This window comes from Bactrocera tryoni, unplaced genomic scaffold (assembly GCF_016617805.1).
Source record: "Bactrocera tryoni isolate S06 unplaced genomic scaffold, CSIRO_BtryS06_freeze2 scaffold_926, whole genome shotgun sequence".
In the NCBI taxonomy this organism is placed as follows: Eukaryota; Metazoa; Arthropoda; class Insecta; order Diptera; family Tephritidae; genus Bactrocera; species Bactrocera tryoni.
In genome coordinates this window covers 424,318-430,940 of record NW_024396573.1, presented here as the reverse complement: position 1 = coordinate 430,940, position 6,623 = coordinate 424,318, and the positions used below count along the sequence as shown (strand labels likewise).

At 35.8% G+C, this 6,623-nt stretch overlaps 1 long non-coding RNA gene across 2 annotated transcripts; it reads left to right on the top strand.

Moving 5' to 3' along the window:
• Positions 1 to 503: 503 nt before the first annotated feature.
• LOC120782092 lies at positions 504 to 6,398 on the top strand. Of its 2 annotated transcripts, none has more exons than XR_005706221.1 (5): positions 504 to 747; positions 818 to 958; positions 4,515 to 5,411; positions 5,473 to 5,646; positions 5,713 to 6,398. It is a non-coding gene; the product is annotated as an uncharacterized LOC120782092 (long non-coding RNA). The 2 variants fall into 2 exon arrangements; XR_005706220.1 differs by having other exon boundaries at positions 5,706 to 6,398.
• The last annotated feature ends 225 nt before the right edge of the window (positions 6,399 to 6,623 follow it).

The window sequence follows — 6,623 nt, the reverse complement described above, 5'->3', positions numbered from 1 at the left end:
CTGTCTTGGAATCGCTAACTCTCGATAACTCTTGCCAACAGGTGCTACTTCGGACTGAGTAGGCAATTGAGAAGCAAAGTCCTCTCTCGACAAACAAAAACAAAACTCTATAAGTCACTCATAATTCCCGTCCTGTTATATGGTGCAGAGGCTTGGACGATGTCAACAACTGATGAGTCGACGTTGAGAGTTTTCGAGAGAAAAGTTCTGCGAAAGATTTATGGTCCTTTGCGCGTTGGCCACGGCGAATATCATATTTGATGGAACGATGAGCTGTACGAGATACAAGCGGCTACGCTGGCTAGATCATGTTGTCCGAATCAACGAAAACACTCCAGCTCTGAAAGAATTCGACGCTGTACCCGCCGGGGGAAGCAGAGGAAGAGGAAGACCTCCACTCCGTTGGAAGGACCAGGTGGAGAAGGACCTGGCTACGCTTGGAATATCGAATTGGCGCCACGTAGCGAAAAGAAGAAACGACTGGCGAGCTGTTGTTAACTCGGCTATAATCGCGTAAGCGGTGTCTACGCCAATTAAGAAGAAGAAGAGTTATGTTATTATGACTCACAAACGATAGCAAATCTTCCACTTTTGTGGGATGATGCCTTTCTCTCTTGCCATATCCTAAAATTATCCACCGTCGTTTTAAGATTCCAATGCTTTGTTCAACGATACATCTACAAAGAACATTTTGTTAACCTTCCTATACCCGCGCACATGTCTGTAAGACCGACGAAACACTTTTAGGTAAATATTTAATATTACTATTAATATTAATATTAAATATTAAATATTTTTTTTCCAAAAACTTTGACAGCTCGCGCGTTCTGCTAGCTGCATGATTTGCGGCTCGCTTTAGGTTAGTACGTGGCACGCAGTAGTGCGAGCAGGAATTGTAGGGCTTACTACGGTCTGATCGGTTTGTGACACCGACGCGTGTATGCGATCAACTTTTTACGTAAGTCATATTTTTTTATTATGAGTAATTAGGTGTTATTTATTTGACTTTATGTATTTGTTTGGGAAAGTTCAGAAAAGTTCAGACTCCAATTACGACGATGAATTTGATAGCGAAGTGAGAAAAGCGAGAAATCTCGTGGCACAACTTCCAGGTTCTAAGGGTGAAGCTAGAAACACGAAAGAGCCGCTAGAAATATGGAGGTTATTTTTCTCGGAAAGTGTCTGTATTCGGATTGCTCAGTGCATAAATAAAGAAATAAACCGCCTAAAAGATAAGTTTTCACGAGAAAGGGACTGCATAGAGACCAATCCAATAGAAATTGAAGCATTGTTGGGTCTCTTACTCTTTGCAGGAATAAGAAGAAATAGTCGACTAAATGACAAATATTTGTTCAAAAGTGACGAGTCTTCCACGGAAATATTTCGACTAGCTATGAGCTGAAACAGATTCCATTTATAACTACGGTGTCTCCGGTTTGATGATAGGGATACTCGTGTAAAACGCGCAGCAGTGGATAAACTTGCTCCCATTAAAGAGTTGTTTGAAGAGGTCGTAGAATCTTTCAAAAAATATTACAGCTTGTTACAGTTTGTAACAATCGAAGAAAAGTTGGAAGCTTCGAAGCCAAACAAATATGGAATTAAAATCTATGCTTTGACAGACGCTAAAATGGAAGTTTATGTAGGAAAACAACCTGAAGGTCCCTATGAAATTGATAACTCGACTTTAGAACTAGTTTTGCGTCTGAGTGAATGTATTCGAAACACTAGTCGTAACATCACATGTGATAATTTTTTCTCAAGCATTCCGCTGCTGGATAAGCTCGATCACGAATATAAGTTGAGCCTGATTGGAACTATGCGGAAAAATAAAAAAAAACTACCCAAACAGTTTACTGAATTACGAGGTCGAGCTGAAAAATCCAGTGTATTTGGACATCGCGGCAACTGTATCGTATATACCTAAAAAAGGCAAAAATGTCTTACTTTTGTCCAGCATGCACGATGATGAAAATATTGATGAAGAGACAAGCAAACCACAGATCATCATGGACTCTAATGCGACTAAAGGTGGAGTCGATACGGTCGACAAAATGTGTAAGACGTATAATGTCGCTCGAAGCACAAATAGGTGGCCTATGGTATTTTACAGTTTGATGAACGTGGCCCTGAATCTGCAGCTGAATCTAACAACAATAAAATTGACCGATGTGGATATTGCGCATCAAAGAAAAATAGATAAACGCGGCACAACTGCGCTGCCAATCACCGCATACGTATCCCATAATTTTCTTTCGTATGTTTGCCGATCCGTGCACGGATGTAACGATTCGACCTAAGACTTTTATGTGACGAGTGATACGTTCTATTTAAAATGCGTGTTTATTTCTCCGAGTTGTAATGAATTTTACACTTATATTTTTACCTTTAATATCCACTAACACTTCACTAATTGTTTATACCCATTTATTTTATATTAGATAGTGCAAAAATAACTTTTATTTAATATTTAACTCTTGTTCAATACTTTTTAATCTCAAAATAACAAGAGAGATAGGTTAGGTTAGGTAAGATGTCAGATCGATAATCGCACTGGACTGGTATATGTGATGCAAAAGGGTTGCATTCTAACAAATAATATATATATTTTACAAAAGAACCAAAAGAAATAGAGAAAACAAATAATATCCCAATGGCAGGAAATAAATAACACATTATTAGTTTTTCGCATGGAATTCCTTTCTGCATTGGCAGCTTTCGACTGCTCTTCAAAAAAATAGCCCTACCCGTTCCAACATAGGGATCTCTTCGGTTCCTTCTTATAGAACTTCCGTTTGCATTGGCCGCTTTCGGCGACGCTTCAAAAAAATAACGCTGGCTGATCCAACACCGGAATTTGTATAATAATATAATTCGATTACGAAATATGGTAACACTAATTTTTTGCTTGCTTACAAATTTTTTTCTTATCTTATGAAAGTTAAATATTGAATTAAAGGGCACGATTCAAATTACTTTGGCGGTAGGATAAAAAAACAAGAATTTTATATAAATGGGGTATGTACGGAATAGGGAGCTTCTCCAGAGGGAAAATAATGTTGCTCACACTTATTTTTTAAAATATTCCCTATTCAAAATTCAAAACACTTAAGGGGTATTCTCTTGCTCTTGCAAAACCCGGTGCACGGTGCAAGAATTGCAGATTTACAACGGCACAACTATAAACACACGCAGAAAAATATTTGCAAGGGCTGTAAAATATGTCAGACCAAAACCTATGTATATTTGCGTGCAATGTCACGCAAAAATATAATTGCAACCCTGTTGTAGTTGCCATTTTACATAAAGACATATTACGTCGTTAAATTGTTGAGGAGGATAAGTTTTAAATGGATTTTATTATTTCTATTTAAATTTTAAAGATTTGTTACAGTTTTTTCTTAAAAATGTATGCAGAAGGTGCGCCAATTCACAATAGCCATGCTTAATAGTCATTCACAACAAATTGACCGAATTAGCCATTTATATATCAGTAGATTCTGCAATGGGTGCTCTCGTGCTCTTGTATATTTCGGTATAGTATTTTTGCAATCTGCAATCTTGCAAGAGCAAGAGAATACCCCTTTAGTATTTTACAATGTTTCACTAAATTTTTTCATATTTTTCACTTTGTATATTTAAATATACAATCTAAGCATTGAATAAGTTCATACTTCATTTTTATTTTGTTATATTTTAGCTAAATTTGTTAATTTAAAAATCACTCAGCACACTTATAGTTGAAAAGGTTAGTTTGCTTGCTATTATAAGGAAAACGAGCATTACCATACTTTAAACACCAAATAAATATGTAGGATTTTCAACGATTTTTCTTTGTTTGTATTTTCGCATGATTCTTTTTTCCATACTAACTAAGATAAAAAATACTTTTCAACATTTTTCAAGCTAACACTTTCCTTATGAATATGTATATGTACAATATATGATTTATATTTAATATACACAAATAAGTATATTCTGCGTAGACGGCCTTCGACCGTGCTTGAATAAAATAGCCCTGGTCGACCCAAAACCCAGGGTGACTGAAGAACTTTCGCGTAGTAGTCCTTACTGCGTTGACGGCCTTCGGCCGCACTTTAAAAAAATAACCCTGGAGTCGAATCGTTACATCCGTGCACGGATCGGCAAACACACGAAAGAAAATTACATGATACGTTAATCGTATGCGGTGATTGGCATTATGACATACGATAGCAAACGGATCGTAATGTATTTTTAATTCACAATAGGTTTTAAATTCCACATTGCTATGGATCGTATTTTTAGGTCACAATAGATGTGGAACTGTCAAAACTGTTGCGAAATTTTCATTAAACTAACAAATCTAATTAAATATCAAAATGGGTCATACTTTGTTTTATTTATTTGAGCTCTAGAGAAAGTGATAGGGATAAAAAAAAATAGTGCGGAGATAGATAATAGATCGTAGCAATAGCGTAGGTATAAGAAAAAAAAACAAATTATGAATCCTCATTAACAAATTTTCTTTGTAGATGTATCGTTGAACAAATCATTGGAATCTTAAAAAGACGGTGGAGAATTTTAGGATACGGCAAGAGAGAAAGGTATCACCACGGTAGAGGAGGAGTAAGGTCACTATCAGCTGATGTTATGTAAACAAAGGCACAGCTGAGAGGTGCCACTGTAGAAACACAAGTGTAGTCCGGGGTTGAGTTTCTATTGGAATCCAAGATGGCCGACTTTTAACCAAGATGGCTGACTTTTAACCGGAAAATGGTTGCATTGCGTTATTTTCTTAAAATTTATGGAAAAGTTGTCCCAAAAATATTGGTTATATATAAAAGTTTAATATATTTTCTAAAGAAAATCGTTTTATTTTAATATATATTCTTAAAGATGAGAACAATATGAGCAAATACGTGAAAAATTAAGTTTTTTATTTATGCCTCTTTTTAACTTACCACAGTAATAAATGTTCACCACAGAAAAATGTTACGAACAAATAAGCAACCATGCCGAATAGTGGGGTCCAGATTATGCTCATTCACAGCCATATTTACATTTTTGCATCGTAACGAAGGTTTTTGCAAGACAATTTGTTTGAGTTTATTTCATGGTTAAATGATTTACGATGGTTTATTTAGTTATTTGAATCTGGAAGAAGTGTGCAAATTTCCCTTGAGACAATCAATAACAGATCGAGTTGGGATTTTATTCCAATAAAAATACGGAATAACTAAACATGGCCTCGTTAATATTGCTGCGTAATGGGTCAGGCGCTGTTCCAATTTTATGATTTAATAGATTAAAAAGCGATACGCGATGCTGTGAAGTACTCAAATGTAGTTCTCAAATTTGTTGGTCGTGAATTCGAGACAAAATTTTAAGCTCAATGACGTGCTCGTGGAAGGTGCACGTCGCATTGCTAGGTAAGTTAAAATCAAACTTTATTTCAAACGATTTACGAAGTATTTTTTAATTTTTTTATAGAATCAGCAAAGGAGCTGGTGTAGAACGCTAGTCCCAAACCAATGAGCTTTGTGCTTGGTGGAAGCAACTTTTTGAGGAGCAAATACTACGGTGAGCACATTCGGATGTTGCACAAGCTATTGTCAATTGCGCTAAGGATCTCGATACTGCTGGTCAGGTTTATCAAGCTGTTGGGTAGGTTTTGAGCAATATTGAATTTACATAATGCTAAACACTCAACACCCACCTTCCAGATCAAAGCGTTACCAGTTGAACGAATTAATTGAAACCAGTCAATCGTGTTATGCGCAAAAATTAAAAATGCGTTGTATCCTACCTTCCTATTGAAAGCCAAGTCGTTTGGATGTACAATTGACCTCCATGGAAGAGCAAATACCATGGAAATTGCGACCTTATCGGGCTGCGCAATATTATGATGCCGAATTGGGATAGTGGAAGGAACCAGCTCCACCAAAATCGATAGAAGAACTACGTATGTTTGCATAAAACTACTATAATGGCAACAACGCTAACAACAACAACCAAGCAAATATTAAACAACACTCATCAAATGAAAGTTGGTGGCGTTGGTGGCCACACAGCGATTTAAAAAGAAATATTTGCATCTATGCGAATTCGTCTTTGCATCTAGTGAATTATGAATATGAAAGTATATAACTTATCGCAGTTATTTGTTTTTATTATTGCATTTAGTTTTACTTTGTGAACAGCAAAACTGGCGGACCCTTTTTCTACCGATTTTATAATTATAACCCCAAATAAAAAGTAAATTGTAACTAAATGTTTTATTTCAGTAGATTTTATTTATTGTTTCTTTTTTTTTACATATTTTTGTGCCTATGTTGCATTTTCCACACCACCATGAGGTATGCAACTAGGCGCGTTACCGATTTTTTTTGGGTGTTCGGTTCCCCCGGAGGCCTATTTGCACCATATACCTTAAAACTAAGCAACAAATATTTACAAAAAACAATTCATTTTGAAAATAAATAAAAAGTAAAAAACAATTCAAAAACAATGCATAATAAAATATATAAAAATACATATATAATAATATTTAATAATAATGTACATATGCCAACAGTGGAGATCTAACAAAAGCCTGAAAAATTTCAAATGATATGTGGTGGGAATGGGGGAGGTCCTATGAA